Genomic DNA, 13,493 nt, shown 5'->3' on the forward strand with positions numbered 1-13,493 from the left:
TGGCATTACAGTGTATAGGATATGACTAAGATATGGGGAAATCATCACAGAATTTTGTATAAAATCGGGGAATTTTGGCCATATTTGTATAAAGCGGAAAAACGAATATATGGAGGCTTTATCTAAATCTGAACCAAATTAGATCAAACTTGACACACCTAAATATCATATTAAATATATTCTCTATGGAAACTATCCAGTCAATTGGAGGAAAATCCCATTGAAAATGGGTCTAAAATATGAAAAAGGCTACCATATTTCCCCAACTCTGGTGTACGTATATATGGGAGCTATATATAATCTGAATCGATTTTGACTAATTTTGAACCGCATAGTTAGAATAATAATTCTGCAATTTCTGCAAAATTTCACGTAAATGGAAGTATAACTTTGGCCCCCGTGGTCAATCGGGCGAAATATATATATGGGAGCAATATCTAAATATGAACCGCTTTCAACCAAATTTGGCACACTTACCGATACTATTAAACGTACTCCTTGTGCAAAATTTGAAGCAAGTCAGGGCAAAACTCTGGCTTTTGAGGCCATAAAAGTCCAAATCGGACGAAAGATATATATGGGAGCTATATCTAAATCTGAACCGATTTCAATCACGCATAGCTACAATGCTAATTCTACTCCCTGTGCAAAATTTCAATGAAATCGGAGTAAAAGATTGGCCACTGTGGTCATATGAGTGTAAATCGGGCGAACGATATATATGGGAGCTATATCTAAATCTGAACCGGTTTCAATAAAATTTGGCATACTTGACTACACTACTAATTGTACTCCTAGTGCAAAATTTCAACTAAATTGGGGTAAAACACTGGCTTCTGGGACCGTATTAGTCCATATCGGGCGAAAGATATATATGGGAGCTATATCTAAAACTGAACCGATTTCAATAAAATTTGGCACACTTTTTCTTCTTCTTGTGCAAAATTTTAAGCAAATTAGGGTAAAACTCTGGCTTCTGGGGCCATATAAGTCCATATCGGGCGAAATATATATATATATATATATATATATATGGGAGCTATATCTAAATCTGAACCGATTTCTTCCAAAATCAATAGGGATCTATTCTGAGCCAAAACACATACTTGTGGCAAATTTGAAATCGATTGGACCAAAACTGCGACCTAGACTTTGATTACAAAAATGTGTTCACGGACAGACGGACATGGCTATATCGCTTCAGGAGCCGACCCTGAGCATTTTTGCCAAAGACACCATGTGCCTATATCGTCTCCTTCTGGGTGTTGTAAACATATGCACTAACTTATACTACCCTGCTCCACAGTGTGGCGCCGGGTATAATTATGCTGAAACCAAAATTTGAAATCAAATTTTGCCCTGGAAAATCAAATTTCGCAGGATTCCGGTCGCAATTATTAACCGATTTTGATGAAATTTGGTGTGGCGTTGTTTTTTTGGTACAGGGACGAATGCTAATGAATTTGGACAAAATCGGATCAAATTTAGATATAGCTCCCATATAAATGTATCGTCCGATTTCGATAAATGGGGTCAGATTGTGTTCATTTACAAACCGATCGGCGTCAAATTTGCCACAAAATAATCCAATAAACCACCCTTTAAGCGTGCCAAATTTCATTGAAATCGGTTCAGAATTAGATATAGCTCCCATATATATGTATCGCCCGATTTTGCAAAATTTGACCATAAGTGCCTTATTTATCAACCGATCTGACTCAAAGTTGGCCAAATCTAATTTTCTATAGCACTTACTATAGCAAAAAATCATCGAAATCGCTTCAGATTTAGATATAGGTACCATATATATGTAGCGCCGCTTTTCAAAAATTTGACCCTTATAACTTGTTTTTGACCATAGTGGCCTCATTTCTTAACTGATCTTACACAAATTTAGCACAATATCACCTGTATTTATACCCTTCACCACTGCTGTGGTACAGAGTATAATAAGTTTGTGCATTTGTATGTAAAGTCAAGAAGGAAATGTCTGAGACCCATCGTTTGGTATACCGATCGTCTTAGAATTAAATTCTGAGTCGATTTAGCGATGTCCGTCTGTCTGTCTGTCCGTCCGTCTGTCTGTATATGTAATGTTGTGTGCAAAGTACAGCTCGCAGTTTAAGTCCGATCGTCCTCAAATTTGGCACAGAGTTTTACATTGGCTCAAAGACAATCGCTATCGATTTTGAAAAAAATCGGTTCAGATTTAGATATAGCTGCCATATATATTTATCACCGATCTGGTCATAATTGACGTATTTATCAACGTATTTTCTCAAAATTTCGGGCAGCCAAATATTTTGGGGCTTTCGACAGATATGCAAAATATCAGCCAAATCGGTTCAGATTTAAATACAGCTCCCACATATATCTTTCCTCCGATTTGAACTTATATGGCCTCAAAAGCCAGAGTTTTGCCCTGATTTGCTTCAAATTTTGCACAAGGAGTACGTTTAATAGTATCGTTAAGTATGCCAAATTTGGTTGAAATCGGTTCAGATTTAGATATAGCTCCCATATATATCTTTCGCCCGATTTACATATGATCACGTAGGCCAAAATTGTACTCCCATTTACGTTTTTTGCTGAGATAGCAGGATTATTATTCTAACTATGCATGTCAAATTTGGTCAAAATCGGTTCATATTTATATGTAAGCCAGAGAAGGGAAAATAGGGTAGAATGTTTCATATTTTAGACCCATTTTCAATGGGAGTTTCCTACAATTGACTCGATAGTTTCCACAGAGAATACATTTAATATGCTATTTTAGTGTGTCATCTTGATCTAATAAACAAGTAAGTAAAGTCTAAAGTCGCGCGGAGCCGACTATATTATACCCTTCACCACTATGTAGACAAACATTTGTGTTACTATCTCAACTACTTAAAATTTGCTGGGAGCTATACAAAAGTTTGCATTTCCAGATACAAATACTTTTAATGGAAACAATTTTTTGTACTTCTACAAAAACTCTAGAATTAAAATTTAAATCGGCTAACGCCCTGGGATGAAACACAATGATAGTACAAAATATGGGAAATATGAAGCGAGATAAATTTTAATGCAATTGTACAAAAGAGACTTATGATTTTTCAGGCGATACATATGTATTCGAGATGTAGGACAAATAGAGTAATATTTACAATTTTTGCTACTCAGCAGTGGCGATTTTACAAGGATATTGGTTAGATCTTGCCAAGATATGTGGCCAAGTGTGTGTTGTGATATATTATTTGGTCTAGTCGGGCGACTGGGAGCCTTATTTAAAACTCATCCGTTCTGTGGAAATTTTGGCATTGCAGTGTGTAAGATATGGCTAAGATATGGGGAAATCATCACAGAATTTTGTGTAAAGTGTTAGAATTTTGGCCATACTTGTATTCTCTGAGGAAACTATCCAGTCAATTGGAGAAAAATCCCATTGAAAATGGGTCTAAAATATGAAACAGTCTACCATATTTCCCCAACTCTGGTGTACGTATATATGGGAGCTGTATACAATCTGAACCAATTTTTACAAAATTTGACATGCATAGTTAGAATAATAATTCTGCTATCTATGCGAAATTTCACGTAAATGGGAGTATAACTTTGGCCCCCCTGGTCATATGAGTGCAAATCGGTCGGGAGATATATATGGGAGCCATATCTAAATCTGAACCGATTTCAACCAAATTTACCACAATTACCTATACCATTAAACGTACCCCTTGTGCAAAATTTGAAGCAAATCACGGCAAAACTCTGGCTTTTGTGGCCATATAAGTTCAAATCGGACGAAAGATATATATGGGAGCTATATCTAAATTTGAACCGATTTTAATCAAATTTACCAAGCATTGGTAGAATGTCAATTCTACCCTCTGTGCAAAATTTCACGAAGATCGGTAGTAAACTTTGGCCTCTGTGGTCATATGAGTCTAAATCGGACGAAAGATATATATGAGAACTATATCTAAATCTGAACCGATTTTTTCCAAAATCAATAGCGATTGTCTTTGTCCCAAAAAACGACCCTGTGCCAAATTTGAGGACGATCGGACTTAAACTGCGATCTGTACTTTGCGCACAAAAATACATGAACAGACAGATAGACGGACGGACAGACAGACAGACAAACGGAAATCGCTAAATCGATCAGAATTTAATTCTAAGACGATCGGTATACTAAACGATGGGTCTCAGACTTCTCCTTCTTGGCGTTACATACAAATGCACAAACTTATTATACCCTGTACCACAGTAGTGGTGAAGGGTATAAATACCCACATTTTACACAAAATTCTGTGATGATCATTAGCGTAGCTAGACAATTTTCCTAGGGGGGGCTATAGCCCCCCTAGCTAAAAATTTATAGACTGAACTTATAGGTTCAATTATTGTTTTATTTCATAAAAAAGAATGCAAAAATTGACATCAAAATAATATATAACAAAGCAACTAAAAGTAGTTCCACACTTTTCCCAGCAAAAAAATTGGGATTTGTTTTAAAGGCACAACTTTAAAAGCACTTCCAAAAATGTCCTCACAAAGAAGTTAATTATATTAACTACACAGGAAGTCTTTTACTTCAGTTTTTTCATATTTTAATGCGTAATTTTTGTTTTCTTTTTTCAAATAGTTAAAAAAAAAAAAGAGTAAGAATAAATAAAATGGTAAAAATTATTAAAATTTTGCCACAAAAATGCTAAATCATTATAGAAAAATCGATAATTTTTGAAAATATTCAAACAAGCGTTAGAATGCATTAAAAATCATAAAAAAATATAAAAATTATTATAAATTAATGTGTCTTGAAGCTCGAGGTCTTTATAAATATTTATATAATTCTAACAAAAGGTTGACCAAAAATCAAATAAAAAACGAATAAATAAAAATTATTTATTTGGGAAAATATCACACAACGATATTTATCACACCGTAAGAAGTGATGCAAGTTTATTGCAACGGCTGTTGAAACGGTGGACATTCGTTCTATGACGAGTTCCTATTACATTCATCGCTTCTCCGCCAATTGTTAAGATATTAATTTATGAAAGAATAGTTTTAATACCAATTACTATTTTTTAATTAAGATGACTAAACCAGACTAAACAATATAATAAACATACAGCCTGTTGATGTATGTCGAATGAGCTCTGTGGATCGACTAAAATAGAAACAAACAGCTGAATTTATAACCAAAAAACAGCTGTTTCTATGCATTTCAGTCGATCGATTGAACCCGTTCGACATACAGAAACAGGCTGTTAGTTATTCAACTAAACCATAAGTTCAATCACAGCTCTATTTCATAAATATCAGACTTCAAACATTGCCATCGGCAACTGCTACCACAACCCAAGTAATTCGATTGTGCATGAAAGTCTTTAGCGGAACTTTGTGCGGTTGTATATACTTGTTTAATTTTTATAAAAATGTAAAATCGTAAATAGGTTTTCAAATTCTGGGGGGGGCTAAATTTTTTCTGGGAGGGGGTCTAAGCCCCCTCCCCAGAGGCCTTCCTACGCTTATGGTGATGATTTCCCCATATCGTAGTCATATCCTACACACTGTAATGCCAAACTTTCCACAGAATGGTCGAATTTTAAATAAAGCTCCGACTTCTGGAAATATCGCCCGAATTGGCCAAATAATATATCAAAACCACAATTGACCACATATCTTCGCGAGATTTAACCAATATCCTTGTAAAATCGCAACTGCTGAGAAGCAAAAATTGTAAATATTACTCAAATTGTCCTATATCTCGAATACACATGTATAGCCTGATAAATCATAAATGCTCTTTTGTACAATTGCATCAAAATTGCTCTAGCTTTATATTTCCCATATTTATACCCACCACCATAGAATGGTGACGGAGGTATAATAAGTTTGTCATTCCGTTTGTAACACGTCGAAGTATCGATTTCCGACTATATAAAGTATATATATTCTTGATCAGGGAGAAATTCTAAGACGATATAAGCATGTCCGTGTGTCCGTCTGTCTGTCTGTCTGTCTGTCCGTCTGTCTGTTGTAATCACGCTAGAGCCTTCAATAATGGCGCTATCGTCCTGAAATTTGGCACACAGATTTTTTTGCAGGCAGGTCAAGTTCGAAGATGGGCTATATCGGTCCAAGTTTTGATATAGTCCCCATATACACCGACCTCCCGATTTAAAGTCTTGGGCTTATAAAAACTGTAGTTTTTATCCAATTTACCTTATTGTGGAATTCTAGAAGTACTTTAAGACAATCAAAAAGTGTACCGAAAATGGTGGCTATCGGTCCATGTTTTGGTATAGCCCCCATATGGACCGATTTCCCGATTTTGCTTCTTGGGCCTCTAGAAAGTGTATTTTCTATCCGATTTGCCTGAAATTGGAAATCTAGAGGTATTCTAGGACCTTAAAGAGGTGTGCCGACAATGGGGTGTATCGGTCCATGTTTTGATATAGCGCCCATATAGACAAATCTTCCGATTTTACTTCTTGGGCTTCTAGAATCCGTTGTTTTTACCCAATTTGCCTGAAATTGGAAATCTAGAGGTATTCTAGGAAAATAAAGATATGTGCCGAAAATGGTGATTATCGGACCATGTTTTGATATAGCCCGCATATAGACCGATCCCCAGATTTACTTCTTGGGCTTCTAGAATCTGTAGTTTTTATCCAATTTGCATGAAATTGGAAATCTAGAGGTATTCTACGACCATAAAGAGTTGTGCCGAATATATTGAGTATCGGAACAGTTTTTGATATAGCCCCCTTATAAACCGGCCCTCCGATTTGGGGTCTAGATTCTAGAACTACAATTAAATGTGCTGGATACTGTGTGTATGCTTCCATGTTTTGGTATAGCCCCCATTACACTGAACTCCCGATTTAACTCTTAGGGTTTCTAGAAATTGTAGTTTTTATTCGATTTGGTACAAATTGAAAATATACTGGCATTTTAGACCCATACAGCGTTACCGTTGGGAATTTTCAAAAAGTGGCACAAAAAGTGGCAAACGTCGAAAAAAGGGGCACAATTATTTTTGAAAAGTGGCACAAAAAGTGGCACATTCTTTTTATTAACTTATACAAAAAAAACTTAAGAAATAAATACTGCTATGAGGTCAAGTTAAAATATATTTTGCGAATTCATACAAAATGGTGAACAAATCCTATTTAAAATTATTTTTTAAGCGTCTATAAAATAATCAGGCCTTTCAATTATATCTTTAAATTTATTTACGATATCAAAATAATTTATATCATCATTGGTTTTTAAGTAATGCGGAACCCCCTTTTCTTCAGTTTTTTGTCATTTATGTCAATTCATGGTAAAATTTGTCCACGACTTTCGGATTGTGATGCCGTTTTGTGACCTATCTATATTGTTTTAATGTTTTTAATATACAAAGAATTTTTATAGTCGATATCTGCTAAATCACGTTTTTACAAACTTTCTTACAAAATTTATGTATATTTGTAATAGAATATTTTTGTTAAATATAATTAATAAACAATTTAAGGTAAGCACTATGTTCGATTTTCGAGTTGAAATTTTCGCGGTTACTTTACTAAAACAGTTCAATATAAAGCAGATAAATTAACTCAATAACTCAATCATTTATAATTTTGATTATTTCAGGAAAAGTAATCGCGAAAATAAAGTGATTTTCAACTCGAAAACCGAACATAGTACTCACGTTTAGGAGGATTCGCTTTGGAATATTTTGTTAACGGTATTCATACTTTTGATAATATAAACTAAAAATGTAAGATAAATCTGTGGTATTTGAAAGTGCATTTTGGATCTTTAACATATACTTTCTCTAATTTCTTAGGACACTTTTCTTCCAATTTTTCTCTAATGAGGTAATGCTTCAATACTGTCCACTGTTCCAGCATTCATTTTGAGGAATATAGTAGAATTGGAACAATCTGTCTCAAAGGGCGATTGCAATTTTTTCTAACTGGGTCCTTATGAGATCCATCATCAATTATTTCCTGCGGTCGTAATACAAACCTTAAACATTTTCATATTTATCCTGATATTTCATGCCACAATAAATTTGGCATATTCAAAGTACGGTTTACCAAATAAGTTGAATCGTAACTGTTCACGTAATAAGAATTAATGAGCGAAGGCTGTTGGTGCACAATATTAAATTTTCTTAATAACACATCTATGGTGATAACTACCCATAATATTTAAACTTTTGAAAAAGTGGCACGAATTATTGGAAAAGTGGCACAAAATCGTAAAAAGTATCACATTTAGTGGCACAAACAAAAAGTGGCGCAAAAGTGGCACCGCCCAAGAAAAGTGGCAAATTTGCCACTAAAGTGGCACAACGGTAACGCTGGACCCATAACAAAGTGTATATGATTTAGTTTTATCGGTCCATTTGGTAAGGCCTCCATATAGACCGATTTGACTTATTGAGGGTATAGAAGGCGCGCTGATCATGAAAATTGCTTGCAACTGAATGCAAAATTTCCAGATTTTACTTCTCGTAGTCATTTAAATAATTTATTTACTTGTTTAATAATGGACTCAATATTAGTGACATACTAACTCTGTAGGTGCAGAATCAACTATAACTCCTAATGTCTGACATTTCTGCTCAGATTGTAATAAAATTTCAATAAATATGTACCCCTTAAATATGGAAATGCGGTTCATCTCCCAAACCTACACAACTCACAAACACTGTTTACTAATTCAGTATGGGTCGTTTAGTGTATCATATAGTCGGTCCCGCGCGACTTTCTACCAGTGCTGCCGCTAGTGAAAAATTGAGTGAAGTAGATTTTGGAAAAAAGTGGAGTAGATTGAATAAAATTGAAGTAGCATACATTTTTGAAAACAAAACAATAGAATTCATTTTATTATACCCTCCACCATAGGATGGGGGTATATTAACTTTGTCATTCCGTTTGTAACACATCGAAATATTGCTGTAAGACCCCATAAAGTATATTCTGGGTCGTGGTGAAATTCTGAGTCGATCTGAGCATGTCCGTCCGTCCGTCCGTCCGTCTGCTTAAATCACGCTAACTTCCGAACGAAACAAGCTATCGACTTGAAACTTGGCACAAGTAGTTGTTACTGATGTAGGTCAGATGGTATTGCAAATGGGCCATATCGGTCCACTTTTACGTATAGCCCCCATATAAACGGGGACTCTAAGAGAAGCAAATTTCATCCGATCCAGCTAAAATTTGGTACATGGTTTCAGCATATGATCTCTAACAACCATGCAAAAATTGGTCCACATCGGTCCATAATTATATATAGCTCCCATATAATCTGATCCCCCGATTTGGCTTGCGGAGCCTCTAAGAGAACCAAATTGCATCCGATCCGGCTGAAATTTGGTACATGGTGTAAGTATATGGTCTCTAAAAACTATGCAAAAATTGGTCCACATCGGTTAATAATTTAATGATTAAAACCGCTATGTTCATCGTAATTAAAGGAATAGGAAAAACAATTAGGTAATATGGGGAAACCTTTTAAAATTTGAACAAAAAGTGAAGCAGATTTTTGGAAGAAGGAGTGACGAAGTAAATTTTGTGAAGATGAAGCAAAATACTTCGATTGAAGTAGTAGCGGCAGCACTGCTTTCTACTTTACTTACTTCAGGCTTCTATATAACTATTACTTAATTTATTATAATTACAAATTATAATAAACTTTTTTATGCCCTCAAAAAAATCGCTTCTCTAACATATACCCCAAATACATTTTGTTTCAAGCATATATATTTTCAGGATTTTTAAAGCGCCAATTGGTTACTTCCATTATTTTACTTGCAGCTCTCTACTCTCTGGGTCTCTCTTTCACATAAATCTATGTTTATAGACTTTTTCTAAAGTAATATATGTTTGCATCTAAGCATATTATATTTAGAAATATTTTATGTCCCAAACATAATATGTTCTAACATATTAACATATATGACCCAAACATGTTGTGCTAGTTTATGAACATTATATGCTTGCACTTAAAAATATTTTGTTTTTGAAATCCAAACATATAATTTTTACACCCAAAACATACGAAAAACAGTCTTTTTCGTCCGTGTAGCAACTAGAGGCTATCGGCCATAAACATGTACCCCCTAATTTTCTTACATACGGAAATACGGTTTATCTCTTTCTACTTCACTCATTTATTTTCATTGAAATTACTAGACTAGACTGATAGGAGGAGTCTAGTTGTGTGAACTTTTAAAATACATGAAAATATAAAATCTATGGTGTTGTTAATTCTTACAACAGCAATCTAAACAACTAATGAAAGTCTAAAGTCTGGCGGGGCCGACTATATTATACCCTGCATTACTTTGTAAATTCACATTTTCGATACTATATCAAATCCGTCAACCGTGTTGGGTGCTTTATATAAAGGTTTTTGTCCCAAATACATACATTTAAATCTGACCCATCTGAACAAAATTTATAATCTATAGACTTTAAAATTTAAGTCGGCTAATGACCTGGGATGGTACACTATGCTAGTAAAACACATGTACATAAGGCCGTAAGTTCGGCATGGACTACGTAGAAACTTCTACTACAGACTGTCATCAACAATCAAATTACTTTGGTTGCGGTAACACTTGCCGATGGCAAAGTATCTTAAAACTTCTTAACACCGTCTTCTAACTTCTAAGTTAGTCCATACGGGGTATATATTAAAACAAATATATACGGCCGCAAGTTCGGATAGGTCGAATCTTATGTACCCTCCACCATGGATTGCGTAGAAACTTCTACGAAAGACTGTCATCCACAAATTTCAACTCACTCGAATGAAATTTGCTCCTCCAAGAGGCTCCAAAACCAAATCTCGAGATCGGTTTATATGGGGGCTATAAATGATTATGGACTGATATGGACCACTTTTGGCATGGTTGTTAAATATCATATACTACCACCACGTACCAAATTTCAACCAGATCGGATGAATTTTGCTTCTCCAAAAGACCACCGGAGGTCAAATCTGGCGATCGGTTTATATGGGAGCTATATATAATTATGGACTGATAGGAACCAATTCCTGCATGGTTGTTGGATACCATATACTAACATCAACCGAATCGGATGAATTTGCATCTTCCAAGGGGCTACGGAGGTCAACTCTGGGGATCGGTTTATATGGGGCCTATATAATTATGGACCGATTTCGACCAATTTTTGCATGGGTGTTTGAGGCCATATATTAACACCACGTACCAAATTTCAACTGAATAAGATGAATTTTGGTCTTCCAAGAGGCTCCGGAGGTCAAATCTGGGGATCGGTTTATATGGGGCCTATATAATTATGGACCGATATCGACCAATTTTTGCATGGGTGTTTGAGGCCATATATTAACATCACGTACCAAATTTCAACTAAATAAGATGAATTAAGATGAATCTTTGGTCAAATCTGGTGATCGGTTTATATGGGGGCTATATATAATTATGGACCGATATGGACCAATTTTTGCATGGTCATTAGAGACCATATACTAACATCATGTACCAAATTTCAGCCGGATCGGATGACATTTTTTTCTCTTAGAGGCTCTGCAAGCCAAATCGGGGGATCGGTTTATATGGGGGCTATATATAATTATGGACCGATATGGACCAATTTTTACATGGTCATTAGAGACCATATACTTACATCATGTACCAAATTTCAGCCGGATCGGATGAAATTTGTTTCTCTTAGAGGCTCTGCAAGCCAAATCGGGGGATCGGTTTATATGGAGGCTATACGTAAAAGTGGACTGATATGGCCCATTTGCAATACCGTCCGACCTACATCAATAACAACTACTTGTGCCAAGTTACAAGTTGATAGCTTGTTTCGTTCGGAAGTTAGCGTTATTTCAATATACGGACGGATGGACGGACATGCATAGATCGACTCAGAATTTCGCCACGACCCAGAATATATATATTTTATGGGGTCTTAGAGCAATATTTCGATGTGTTACAAACGGAATGACAAAGTTAATATACCCGACATCCTATGGTGGAGGGTATAAAAAAGGCCGATTAAATACGTATAAAATTCAGTTTGACAAAATTTTCTATAGAAATAAAATTTTGAAAAAGTTTCTATAGAAATAAAATTTTGATAAAATTTTCTATAGAAATAAAATTTTGATAAAATTTTCTATAAAAAAAAATTTTTTGACAAAATTTTCTATAGAAATAAAATCTTGACAAAATTTTGTACCGTAATAAAATTTTGACAAAATTTTCTATACAAAAAAAATGTTGGTATTTTATTTTTGGCGATATGGACCAATTTTTGGGCTATATATAACTATAAACCGATATGGACCAATTTCGGCATGGTTGTTAGCGGCCATATATTAGCTTAATGTACCAAATTTCCAAATCGGATGAATTTTGCTCCTACAAGAGGTTCCGGAGATTAAATTTGGGAATCGATATATATGGGGGCTATATATAATTATGAACCGATGTGGACAAATTTTTGCATGGTTGTTAGTGACCATATACCAACACCATGTACCAAATTTCAGCCGGATTAGATGAAATTTGCTTCACTTTGAGGTTCCGCAAGCCAAATCTGGGGATCGGTTTATATAGGGGCTATATATAATTATGGACCGATGTGGACCAATTTTTGCATGGTTGTTAAAGACCATATACTTACACCATGTACCGAATTTCAGCCGGATTGGATGAAATTTGCTTCTCTTAGAGGCCTTGCAAGCCAAATTTGGGTGTCCGTTTATATGGTGGCTATACGTAAAAGTGGACCGATATGGTTCACTTTTAATACCATCCGACCTACATCAATAACAACTTTTTGTGTAAAGTTTCAAGTCGATAGCTTGTTTCGTTCGGAAGTTAACGTTATTTCAATATACGGACGGACGGACAGACGGACATGCATAGATCGATTCAGAATTTCACCACGACCCACAATATATATATTTTATGGGGTCTTAGAGCAATATTTCGATGTGCTACAAACGGAATGACAAACTTATAATACCCCCATCACCATTCTGTAGCGGTGGGTATAAAAATTCATAGAATATTGCATATAGATTTTGGCCCGGTCGAATTCAATTGCCTTCTTCGATATTACAATAATAGAAATATCCAACAAAATGTCATCGAAATACACTTCCTTTCGTAGGACCATCTCTTAGTGCAAATGTGGGAGTGAAAAAACTGTATAAAGTATTGCTGTATACACACATGTGGTGTTGTTAAGCATTCCATGCCAACACATTCACATATATACACTTGTAAAGGGTGATTTGTTAAGAGCTTGATAACTTTTTTTTTAAAAAAACGCATAAAATTTGCAAAATCTCATCGGTTCTTTATTTGAAACGTTAGATTGGTCCATGACATTTACTTTTTGAAGATAATTTCATTTAAATGTTGACCGCGGCTGCGTCTTAGGTGGTCCATTCGGAAAGTCCAATTTTGGGCAACTTTTTCGAGCATTTCGGCCGGAATA

This window comes from Haematobia irritans, chromosome 4, assembly GCF_050003625.1.
Source record: "Haematobia irritans isolate KBUSLIRL chromosome 4, ASM5000362v1, whole genome shotgun sequence".
Lineage (NCBI taxonomy): Eukaryota > Metazoa > Arthropoda > Insecta > Diptera > Muscidae > Haematobia > Haematobia irritans.